Below are 12,418 nucleotides of genomic sequence, written 5' to 3' on the forward strand. Positions count from 1 at the left end.
CCAAGACTAACTCCTAAGGAAACAATGGGGCTGTCCATGTTGTTGGGGCGGGGGGGGTAGATATCTGAACAAACTAGGGATACTTTTGGCAAGAATAAAAGGAAAAATGAAAGCTAGACAAGGCAAACAATGAATGAAAAACACCTCATAGGGTATTCTGATTAGTACATGAAACTACATGTTATGTGAAGTCCATCCTTATATGTCTAACACAAAGTAAATACTCAATAGATAATTGCTACTGGTATTATCCTTGTTTTTAGTATTATTATTAAACTATACTGTAAACCCTATAATAGCAGCCACAGTTGGGATACAAAGGAAATATACTTCTATTTTTATTACTAACTCTCTGCATGGCTTAGACTCTATACTAGGAAATGGAAGATGTCTGCAAAGTAAAAAATAGTAAATATTTTAGTCTTTGTGGGGCACATAGCTCTTTTTTGTCATATATTCTTTTTTGTTGTTTTGTTATTTTTCTATTCTTTAACTATGCCAAAACCTTTCTCAGCTCCCAGGAGGTACAAAAGCAGGCCACAGGCAGGCTTGCTGATCCCTACCTTAAAACAAGTACTCTTTAGCTTCATTGTGCCTCAGTTTTTCCATTTGTAAAATGGAAGACTAGAAGTGCCTTCTGTGGAATGTTGTAGTGAAGATTAAATAATTTATGTATTCAGGTTAGAAACTAAACTAACATGTGGTAGCAACTAAATGTTAGTGATGGAGGTTGTTGTTGCTTTAATTCACCCCATTTATGCATCCATCAACTGACAAACATATTGAGACACAAAACATACCCACAGATGCAAGTGTGTATATTATAAGTCAATAAAAAAATATATGGTATGAAGGGGTGTAATGGATTCAAGTGAAAGAGAGCTTGGTGCAGAAGAAAATCATGAGTTTATGAGTTAAGCAGTCCTGGGTTCCAATCCTGAATCTGTCACTGAGTAGTTGTTGGGACCTCAGGAAAGTTATTTCACATCACTAAGTCTCACTTCTCTTATCTACTAACATTAAATAACTAATAAAGGCCTTCCTCATTGGATCAATGAGAGTGGTAAATAAAGATGCATGTCAAGAGCCTGGCACATGAGAAGAACTCAATAAATGACAGTTGCTATCACTTCTCACTTTCCTTTGAGTTGCATTAAATGCCTTTGAGGCTGTGTCTCCAAAACGGCCAGTCCATGCTTAGGGGAAAGTAGCAAGTGCTTGATTGTGATTTGACTATTTTTTGACTGGCATGCCCAACCCAGTGACTCAGAACAACCAACATATATAGAAAAACAAAAATTGGCTGGTTAATTAAGCCTAAAATATTGATCGAATAGCCCTGTGTATGCATATGGCTTGATTATGATTTCTTTAAGTTATATGCAGCATTTCTTAATATATCTGACAGGAAAGTGATTGAATTTTAATTACTCAATTTTAAAGTTTATGCCTCAGGCTCCCAAGCTTCAATTTAGCTTTGTTACTGAGGTAATTGGGCATTCCCACCCAGGGTGGGAAACTAGGCTAATACTAGATTTTACTTTCTCACCCTAGATGTCTGCTAATATAGATACTAATTTGAGACAAATCTTTTGGGTCTTAGTAAAATCCACCAAGTCTGAGATGAAAACCAAATAATTATGTGGCTGTAGCACTGGCAGCTTTAAGAGAAAGAAATGTTAGTTATAAAAAAGATTGAAAGTAGAAATTTACATGATTTTCTTTCAACTATCAAATTTGGATTTTGACAAAATGCAGATTAACATTGCAGAAATGCCTACTATGCACTACACATTGGAGAAACTGAGGGACAGAAAGATCAAGTAATTTTTCCAAAGTCATATATATAATAAATGTATGAGGGAAAAACAAATCAACTGACCCTATCTACCTGTTACCCATTCAGTCTTTTCACTCAGTTCAATGACATATTAAATTGGAGCTTCTCAAATCCTTGAAAAATATGCATGGAATGACCCATGTCTACCTCTCTGTTTTTATTTCTGCTTAGCTCACCAGAAGAATAGCTGGCATTTACCAAATTACTAGGATTAGCTATTTTAAGAACAAATTTTATTCCCTTAAAATCTGTAGATACCTGAAGGAAAAGAACCATGTTTGCCTTGCTCACTGCTGCGTCCCAAGTGTCTAGAAATAGCTAGAGCAATGCTTGACAGATTTTAGACACTCAATACTTATTTCTTGGATGAAGGAGAACATGGAATTTTACAGAAAGGAACATGAGATTTAATCTCTTGACCATAACTTTTGCACATTGAGACTGCAGAGATCTGAGAGCTCCAGAGTCAATAAATCTGCATACAAGGCATACTTAATTTAATCCTTAGAAAGTGGATTGCTGTAAATCCCAGCTGTGTAATGCCCCAATGTGCATAGAACTGTCCTATAGTGAGTATTGTGATGCTTCACTCAGATCCCTCTTTCAGAACTGAAAGATTTATTCCTCCAACTAACAAGAGTGTAGGTGGCAAGGTAACACTCTGTCAGTCCTCAACTGGAATTGCCTCAACTGAAGAGATCCACCTTTCTTAAAGTCACACCCCCATCTTCCTGGGGCAGCCCATATCCCCTGAATAATTACTGCAGCAGTACAAAAGCCCAGAATCCTTGCCCAAACTCAGAAAATTCTAAAGGATCATCCCAGCTTCAGAACTCCTCATGGCATTGGCTGAAGCCTTTGTTGAGACTATCACAGACCAACTTTTCCCTCTACCCAATTCAGCTTCTTTCTGTTCCCTTCCACTGGTGTTAATCCCAAAGACATTCCTTATTAGACATCTTACACACTAATCTCTGTCTGAGTATCTGCTTTATACAGAATCCAATCTATGACAAATTCCTCTATGTGCTCCTTTCTCCTAGCACATTTTTCTCATGTGGTGAGTCTCTTTTCTAGCATGGCAAGACCTCCCCCATCCAAGAATTAAGGTTTATATAAGTTTTCAATGAGATATGGGATACAACCAATCACACTGGCACAAAGAAGAGAATGAACGCTTCTACTCTTCGTTGTTAGATCCAAGCATTGTGGGGTTAATAAATTCCTTCCACAGCCATCTTAAAATATTTCTGAAACCTCTCCCTAAATTGTGAAGAAAGAACACGTTCTGCAGAAAGACTGGGCATATAGCTTTAAGTGGACAAGTGAACTCAGTATCTTTTTGAAGTCCCAAGTTTTAATGCTAGATGTAATTATAAATTTGGCATTTAAGTCTATTAAATGCCATGTAATGGATTCCTTCACCATTTCAAAAACTGAGTAAAATTAACTCTCTAAGAAAGTGAGTATTGCTCTGACGGTGGCTGTTTACACAGTGAGACATGTATCTGAGTTAGAATGTGGCCTAAGATAAAAACTCCTGGTTGGCTGGTAGAGTCATACTGGGGATTATACAGAATGCCCATTCTGACCAGTCAGTTCCTGCACCTTAGGGTTGTTAACTATTTTAAATATAATCCCTGCCTAAAATATATCCCTTTCAAGGAAACTGGTTTGTTTCACATTTGTCATATTGAATATTTTTGTCTTCTTGGAGTTTTCTTTCTTTCTTTTGAGCTTCTTATGTCCCTCCCTTTCTCTCACCTCATTCCACCATCTCCCCACCTCAATTTTTTTTCTTTCCATCTCCTCTCATCATCTTCTTTTTATTCTTCACTTTCTGTCTATATATTTTTCAGTTAAGTTTGAAGCAAGCAGCTTAAGCATGTTGATGTAGGGCTGATACTATACATATTGAATAATATCCAAACTTGTAATTATGCTAAGGGCTTCAAACGATTTTGGATAACATTGCTTTACTGAATCTAAAAGGCTTGATCAATTAATCTACATGGTTTTGCCTAATTCTGATACTCTGATACTCTTGCCAGATTCCATGTCCAATGAGCTAAAACCTATCAAGACAAATACTTTCTGTATTGTGACTGAGTTCAGAGTGCATGCTAGGTAAAACCTAATTCAAATTTTAAACACTGTGATGTAAAACTCTGAGTAGCTGCCTGTACCGATAGTAACTGTAACATCATCAACAAAGACAACAAGATTAGCTACGATTTATTGAGTATTTATTGTGTCTGGCATTGTGCTAAGAGGTTTGCACATATTAAGCAACTTAACCCTCACAACAACCCAATGAGAAAGGTAATAGCATTTTGCTTTTTTTTTTTTTTTAACAGAAGTTAAAAACTAAGCTTGGTAAGGTTATGTGTTTGGCTAAAGGTTATATAGCTACTAAGTGATGAATCAAGATTTGAGCCCATGTAGTCTGTCAATAGAATCATCTTTTCTGGAATCTTCCGATTTTGCTTCAGCATCATCAAGGGGACCCAATGTCTATTGCTATGTGTCAGTTTCAGTACAATATTGATAGATTATCATGTCCTTTACTCTTAGGTAAGCGTGTGGATTGTGTGTGCATGCATATGTGTGCCCTCTCCACATACATAAACATAATACAAAGTGATTCATGCAGTCATAGAGATTTTCACTTCCAAGAGAGCTTTTTTATTCTTGCTAGGCTGACTTTGCTATTTATCTTTGATATTCCCATAGTTTCTGCCTATTCCTTTAGTGAGATATTATTTCATTATATTCAATCATATGTTATACCATCTGTTTTTTATCACTGAATCGTGAACTCTTTACAAGAAGTCTACTTAGCTTATCTTGGGATCACCAGCTTTTACCATCATGCCTATTCTATATTAGGCACTACGTAAATGAAAAAGTAACAATAAAGGTAAAAAGAAGGGACCTACTAAATCTTATGAAAGGGGAGATGGAAAGATTTATTAGGGAAGAGATGTTCTAACTAGGAGTGTACTAAGTACATAAGAGCAGGAAGTACATTACAGGGAAAGGGAATAGACTATTTCTAGGCCTCAAAGAAAATGTGAAATATACTGAGGGATGGAACATAGGTTGCATGGAATAAGGTGCTATGTTGCATGAAAAGCAGAATAAAGAAGCCCACAACCAGGCTGGAAGAGCAATTGGGTCTAGTAAGGAAATCAATGATAATGTCCCCCCCTCAAAAAAAAAATGAGTTAAGAATTTATATATATATATACACACACACACACACACACATATATAATCTTATGTATAGGAATTAAGAATATATATACAAAAAGAGGTAAGATTATACACACACACACACACACACATATATATATTTGATGAAGAAATGCAAAGCATTTTAGAGGTTTATATAGGGATTAACAAGGCTTATTTCATTTCAAAAATATCATCCTGGCTGCAATATAGTGAAAGAAGGAAATCCAGAATAAAGACAACATAACAGTTAGGGGTCACTGTATGTACAGATGGAGAGAAATAAATCAATTCAGGATTGAAGAGAGACAGAGAGAGGTGAGATTGGCATAATAGGAGGTGATTCATTGGATATGAAGAAAAATCGGAAGAATTCAGAATGAGTACAGGAAAATAACATGGTTGGGGATGAGCTAATGTATTTGGTCTGGTGTGTCTCATATATAATTTTTATAGGTGCACCAATCTTTTCCCCATAGTTGAAACACAAAGATTACATTTCCCATAAAATAAAAACAATGCTACATATGACCACCACTGTCCTTAAACCACTTCTTTGACTCTCAGTTGTTGTTCATAGAAATGAAATTTGAGTGAATCAAGTTCATATTTGTAGTTCTATATCATAATCAGAATCATCTACCATGATCATTTTACTCTGTCAAAAATTGTCCAAAATAATTCTTCTTGAACTTTATCCTAGAGGTTTATCCTTTGCTACAAATTCTTAAAATTCAAATGTATGGTTTGTTAATTCCATATAATGTTGATTAATGTTAGCATGTTGTATTACACAAGGCCAATTTGCAATCCCACCAACACGCCTAGCTAATTTTTGTATTTTTAGTAGAGACAGGGTTTCACCATGTTGGCCAGGCTGGTCTCGAACTCCTGAACTCAGGTGATTCACCTGCTTCAGCCTCCCAAAGTGCTGGGATTACAGGCATGAGCCACCGCACCCGGCCAGGTTTTTTCTTTTCTTTAACATTACTCAAAATTAGGTTTTGTTATAAGTCTTCATGCCTCAGCATCCAGGCAGTTGTGGTAAATGGGCAAGGCAGACCAGTTATAAGACAATACAGAGTGGTGGAACCTATAGTGAAAGGGGAAAAAAAGGAGTCTTTTTTACTGTCTTAAAAAAGAGAGAAAAACAAGGGACATTAAAATGCTGTTTAAGCATAATCCAAATATATCAAATATATTTTCTAGCAGACTGTATGGGATAAGGATTCCCATGGTATGGATAATGTCTGCTACAACCAGAGACTATCCTATCTTGGTGATAAAAGATTAGGTATAAAAAAGTCCTAGGTGTGGATAATGACAGGCCAGACGGTAAGGAAAGAAAGCTAGACTTGAATGGAGCTGGGCTAACCTACAACCAGAACTGGGATGAATTGGGGGCTAGCCACTGATACAGTTAAAGCATCCAGATCACGGTATTTAATGGGGACGTTTAACTCAGCCTAGAGTCATCAGTGTGTTTTTAGTCAATAAGGACTGATATGATGAATAGGACATGGCAGTAGGCATTTTTGAGATGTAATGTTGCTGAGAGTCAGACCAGTGACAGCAGCATGCATTCTGGGTGTTGGGGGTGGGCATGTGGCTAAGAATTAGGCATAAAGGAAACTCGATTGGGAGGCCGAGACGGGTGGATCACGAGGTCAGGAGATCGAGACCATCCTGGCTAACATGGTGAAACCCCGTCTCTACTAAAAAATACAAAAAAAACTAGCCGGGCAAGGTAGCGGGCACCTGTAGTCCCAGCTACTCGGGAGGCTGAGGCAGGAGAATGGCGTAAACTCGGGAGGCAGAGCTTGCAGTGAGCTGAGATCCGGCCACTGCACTCCAGCCCGGGCGACAGAGCAAGACTCTGTCTCAAAAAAAAAAAAAAAAAAAAAAAAAAAAAAGGAAACTCGATTTAACTCTTGAGGAAAGTTGGGTAGTATGAGATTAATAGAGGTTCTATTAATGAGGAAGTGCACGAGAGTTTTGAACAGATTTCTAGGAATTCAGAGTACAAATTGAGAAAACAAAGATGGAGTGCTGTAATATGGGTTGAGCATAAATGAAGGAGAACAGGGAATGACTGTGAAGCAGCGAATACTTATGTATTCAAGACACACTTCCAGGCACATGGCATAGCAGACTGAAGACAGCATTATCAACTCTAGATTCCATCCAATTGATTCCTGATACTCTGCCAGGTAAGATTTCTATAAACTCACATAAAGTCAGTGAGGCTAAACCTACAGTTTGGAAGTATAATGGGAGCAACTAAGTGGGGCTGAAGGTGAGATGGGGAAAGTTAGGAAATAATAGTCCTTCAGCTTCCTTAAACTTGTCCCTGCTCTTCACCTTGGTGAATATGTCATCTTTGCCTTCTTGGTGTACACAGAAGAAAGACTTATTTTTTTTTCTAATTTTATTTTTCTCTGAAATCAGTGAACTTATCTTAAAGTCTAATACAATTCCCATGTTATTATTCCAACCTCCTGACATGCTAGAATGAAAGGAGAAGCTGCAATAGATGATCTAGGTTAGAGTTTGGGGCTTAACCCAAATTTATTGCTAGTCTTTGAGGGATGTAGTCTTCTGTAAACATGGTAAAGTCAGGGGTAATGTGAGCAAATAATGATATTGAAAAAGCTTTTAATGTAGTGAATAGGTGTGATGGTTAATATTAGGTGTCGACTAGACTGAGAAATGAGTAGATGGCTAGTGAAGCATTGTTTCTGGATGTGTCTGTGAGGATGTTCTCAGAGGAGATTGAAATGTGAGTCAGTGGACTGAGAAGATCCTCCCTCAGTGGGAGCGGGCACCATCCAATAGTCTGGGAACACTCCTACAGTAAAGCAGACAGAAGAAGGAGGACATTCAGCTTATTGGTTTCTTCTTTTTTTCATACTCTCACTCCCTTCAGGAGCAGGAAACCCTTTTTCTTTTCCTGCCCATAGACTTCAGGTTCCAGGTTCTTTGGTATTTGGACTCTGGGATTTGCCCCAGAGGCCTCCTTGGGCCTCTCACATCTTCGGCCTCAGACTGGAGGCTGCCCTGTCCGCTTCTATAGTTTGGAGATTTCAGACGTGGACCGAGCCACACTACCAGCTGCTCTGGAAGCCATCCTACCATCTTTTGTCATTCTCCAGCTTGCAGCCAGCCAATCAGGGGACTTTGTCTTTGTGATTGTATGAGCCAATCCCTTTCATATCTATCTATCTATCTATCTGTCTATCTATCTATCTATCTATCTATCTATCTATCTATCTATCTATCCATCCATCCATCCTATTGGTTATGTTCCTCTGGAAAACCCTGAAAAATGCTAGTGCAGTAGGGTACAAGAATAAGATTCTCCCACAGATAAGATACTCTGCATTTCAATAGGAGGCAATGTCTTAATTCAGAATGGAGTGTCTTGTTTGGCATAGAACCTAATATGATTTGGCTATGTACCTATCCAAGTCTCAGCTTGAATTTCCATGTATTGTGGGAGGGACCCAGTGGGAAGTAATTAAATCACAGGGGTGGGTCTTTCTCATGCTGTTCTCCTGACAGTGAATGGGTCTCATGAGATCTGATGGTTTTAAAAGTGGGAGTTTTCCTGCACAAGCTCTTCTCTTGTCTGCCACCATGTGAGGCGTGATTTTCACCTTCTGCCATGATTGTGAGGCCTCCCAGCCATGTGGAACTGTGAATCCAATAAACCTCTTTCTTTTGTAAATTATCCCGTCTTGGGTATGTCTTTATCAGCAGCGGCATGAAAAGACTAATACAGAACCCAAGCCATCACTTGTGAATAGAAGACAGGGTCCAACTACTAGATGAGAAGTTGGCAAGGACTAGATGGGGAAATAGGGCTGAATCTAAATGGAAAAGGGCTTGGGGGACACAGCTCCAAAGGGAGACTAAACAGCTATAAAGGAATTGTGGCAGATGCCCAGTGTTGATAGTGAGGTAGATATTTCGGTGCTCAGAACAGCAAGACCAGTTTCAGACTCCAGCCTATGATGTAAATAGGGTTCCTAATATTCTGCTAGCTTGGACAAATCTTACAATTTTGGCCCATCACTTGGTGGCACAAAGCCTACAATTTGATGAAATAGTACCTGTGGCTGAGTAGGGCTGAAAAAGTCAAGGCTTCACACTTTGGTTTTAGAAATTCAGAAGACTATTTAGCATAATTATGAAAATTGATTGACTATTAAATCACTGTATACCTAGACCTTACTGTACTGAAAATTAGAGAAAATTGCAGACCTTACCTTACCCTTAGCCTTCACTCCTGAAAGAAAATAATTATAAATTGTAGAAGAAACAATAAAGGAACTGAGTATCACACTGTAAATTGAATGAACCTTGTTTCACTGTTATTAGAAATGATTTAATGAAAGCTGCTCTCCAGATATGAAACTTTGTAATCAGCAGAGCACCAAGGCTGGAAAGAGATACTTTTAATTTGGTGGCTCAATGATAAGAGTACAGTAAGTGAGATCAAGAGTCAGGCTCAGAAAAAGCAGTAAACCCAGCCAAAGTTGCAGACCCATGAGGAAAAGGGAAGCAGGAGAGGGTCCCATTGTTCCCACTTCCTCCCAAGTATTTGTGTCTCCATCTGCTGGATGAAATTATAATAGCTCAGGCCTGTGTTTCTTAAACACTTTGATTATGAAATAAATTATGATTTGATTATGAAATCTCAGTAGCTTTCCTACTGTCTGTTGTTAACATTTAGAATGAAAAGACATGACAACTGAGAGGAGTTCTGTAAGTAGACATGCAAGCTTCTAACAGGGCACTTTGACAGTTACCTCTGAATCTAGTCTTTCTTCACATTGCATGGTTGAAGCTAGGTGATCTGTCTGTTCCAAATTTCTCCTTTTAATCATACAAGGAAGTCCTTTTATAAAGACATGAAGAGCTACCATGGGTGCTTGCGTTCCACCTGAGGGATGCCTCAGGATATATTCCAGACCTTTCTACATCTAGACTACTTTTTCATTTATTTTATTATTCTCCTCTCCACCCTGTGTAAAATCTAGTGTTAAATTTGCTGATGAAGAAAGACCTTTATATTGGAGACAGTTTGGGACTATTTACCTCGACTTTGACTCTACTGAGTTAGAGTAAACGACCTGTGCATTTGTTTGTTAACTGCCACACATATCACTATTATTGGTCATCATCATCCTACTCTGTTTGTACATGAACACTCACCACATCTCTAAGGACTCTGCATAGCTCGGCCTTCCCTTAGATTCACAAGGAAGTGAATAAAACCATCATGTTGCTTTTTAGCACTGGTAGGCCATATACTATTTTGCCGCAGCCCAACTTGTTAAAAATGCCTATCTCCATCTTCAGGTGAGTTTATTTTGTCCCCAGTGAAAACCATAACAGAAAACGCCACATGGGCATGTGACTCTTTGCCTTGAATATAAATGATGATATACAAGAAAAGATTTAATTACTTACACAGTAGCTGAGAAGCAATGCCATGCAGTGTTTAGGAGCCAGCTGTTAGCATGCATGGATGCAGACTGACAGCAGAATCAGCAAACAATTGGCTCAATCTTTGAAAAACGTTTTTGTGCCAAGCACATGAAGTTTTAATTACAAGCACTTTGAAATATTCATGGTTACGGAATTTACTTATTCCCAAGCAGAAACAAGATAAAAAGTTATTTTGAAATCTAATGACAAAAAAACACTTAATACTGACAACACACAGTTGTGTAATGCCTAATTAATTACTTGTAGGAAATAAGCATTTTGTTCTGAGTTGTTTATTATGCTTAATACCGCAGTATAACAAATCAAAATGTGGCCTCTACCATAATTCTGCATCTCTCTAAGAGATATACTCAACATATGCAGAGATGACCTTTGTTAATATGACAGTTATTGTAGGTATCTACATGTACCTTGCTAAGCCATAGAAGTTTTTCGGCTTTCCCAGATCATCTTGTCTCACCATTCCTATGCACACATATATCCTGGTAGGTATATACTATTCCCTGAAACATGTATAATACCTCACTTTTCTCTGAATTCTGGCCTCTATGAAATTCAAATATTTACTCATTAAATGGAAACCAGTTGTGCATACTCCATATTAGGAACATACAATACTAAAAGTAATAAGACATAGCTTTGCCATCAAGGATTTCATAATTTAGAGGGCAAGCTACTCATGTAAACAAAGAAGACTAACACAAATTATAAAGTGAGAACTGAAAAAAAATGTTTAAATAGAATTGAAGTAGGAAGAAAGCATGCTTTGGTAACGCAATGATTTGGTAGAATCAGCCACCAAATACCTGTTCCAATAATACCTGTTTCCATAGCACCTGTTCCAATCCAATCAATCAATTTCTTCTTCTTAATAAACACTTTCTATAGCCCATATGTTGTGTGATGGCCCCGGTTATTTATGTTTGCTCTTCGACTAGTATTAACTGTAGCCACCAAATCTCTTCACAACCAGTACTTATCTGTGAGATTCACGTTAGAGGTCATCGCTGAAGATCTGAGTGAAAGGAGTACTCAACTCTTATCTCAAAGCTTGACTGTCCCTATTAAGTGCAGTTTTTCCTCCATAATTTATTTAGACTCTTCTCACAATATAATTTTGAAAAAATGTTCTCAATATGCAAATCTAAGACTAGCTACATCAGAGTCATTTGGGAATCTGTTAAAACGTCACATTCTTGGGCCACACTCTCAGATACACGAAGTCAAAGTTTCTTGGGATAGGGCACAGGAATTTCTGAAATGAATTCTGTTATAATCTGAAATTTGCGAACAACAGTTCAAGGACCATGTCTTGTCAAATTCTCTCAACTTTATATCCTGGGCTACTTTTCTCTTGATTCTGCCTTCAAATTATTTTCACATTGATTCATTCATTTCTGAATAAGATTGACAAGATTCCTAGGTTTATGAATCTTACATTCTGCAAGAATTCTAATAATGCATTAATACAAGCTCTTGAGAGTATTTTAACATTTTTATTGAGATACAACATATAAACAGTAAAATCCAGAAATCTTAATGTATACCTTAATTTTCTTGTGTTTATACACCCATGTAACCACCAAGAAGAGCAAGAGATTAAATATTTCTGGCACCCTAGAAGGTGTTTTCATGTCCCTTCTTAGTCAATATCATCTCATTCACCTTCATGCAAGGCCACCACTATTGTGATTATCACCATATATTAGTTTTCCTTGTTTTATCACTATAGACTAGCGTTTGCTTGTATAACTGTTACACAATATTTATTCTTTTGCGTCTGGTTTTTATGTTTGGATTTTATGTTTGTGTCACATCCATGTTTTTGTA

This window comes from Piliocolobus tephrosceles, chromosome 12 (genome assembly GCF_002776525.5).
Source record: "Piliocolobus tephrosceles isolate RC106 chromosome 12, ASM277652v3, whole genome shotgun sequence".
In the NCBI taxonomy this organism is placed as follows: Eukaryota; Metazoa; Chordata; class Mammalia; order Primates; family Cercopithecidae; genus Piliocolobus; species Piliocolobus tephrosceles.